The sequence below is a fragment of the Volvox carteri genome (assembly GCF_000143455.1).
Source record: "Volvox carteri f. nagariensis unplaced genomic scaffold VOLCAscaffold_30, whole genome shotgun sequence".
Classification (NCBI taxonomy): Eukaryota; Viridiplantae; Chlorophyta; class Chlorophyceae; order Chlamydomonadales; family Volvocaceae; genus Volvox; species Volvox carteri.
Genome location: NW_003307573.1, coordinates 137,464 through 138,380, shown reverse-complemented (window position 1 = coordinate 138,380; position 917 = coordinate 137,464).

Below are 917 nucleotides of genomic sequence, written 5' to 3'. Positions count from 1 at the left end.
CATTAAGCGCGGTGAAAGAGCGCAAGCGCGCCCAGAAGTCCACTACTGCCCGAGCGCGGGCGTATTCCAGGGGGGTTGCTGCTGCTGTGCTGCTGCTGCTGCTGCTGCTGCTGTTGCTGCTGCTGTTGCTGCTGCTGTTGCCGTCCCCGGTCNCGCGATGGGCCCCTGCGTTTGATCCTCGAGTACCGGCGCGTTCAGCGGCGGCCCCTCGTGCGGTCTCACTCCGTTGGCCAGGTGAAAGAAGTCCGTTATCCGCCGCTGTTGGGGCCCTTGCGCCTGGATCTGTTGCGCTTGCTCTGGCTGTTCTGTCGCGGGGTTAGCCGCCCTTTCCAGTCGCCTTCCGGCTGCTCGCAGACAACACCTGCCTACCTCCATGGCAGACAGGGCTGCCAGGGCGATCACATCCCAGGGGGCCTGCTCGCAGCCGGTCGGGGCTTGGACCAGCCACAGCTGCTTCCGGGTGATGCCGCCTGTCGCTGCCTCCTGGGAGGGCTGTATGTGTCGATCAATCTGCTCCCGGACAGCTTGTGCGACGGGGCACTCCCAGAAGTGGTGCATGCGTGGGGAGCAGTGCTGGTTGCTGGCGTTGCCGAACCCTCCACACCCACAGCGCTCCGGCACCATGCGGGCCAGGTGCGTGTTGCCGGGCAGGGGGATGCCGTCCACGGCGAGCCGCCACAGCGTTTCTTTGTTCTCGTTCTCCCACCGCACCCCCGACCACAAGCGGGCTTGCTCGCCCTGAAGCGGCTTGTTTCCGCTGAGGAGGAAGGTGTCGTTTCCTGCGGGTGCAACGCTTCTTGCACAAATGCTGCCATCAAGCGTCCCCGTTTCTCCTCGGTGGCCCCGCATTGCAGCTGTGTCGCTAGGCGGACCGTCAGGCGTGTGAGTGGGACGGTTGTTGGCCGCCCGGCATCTGC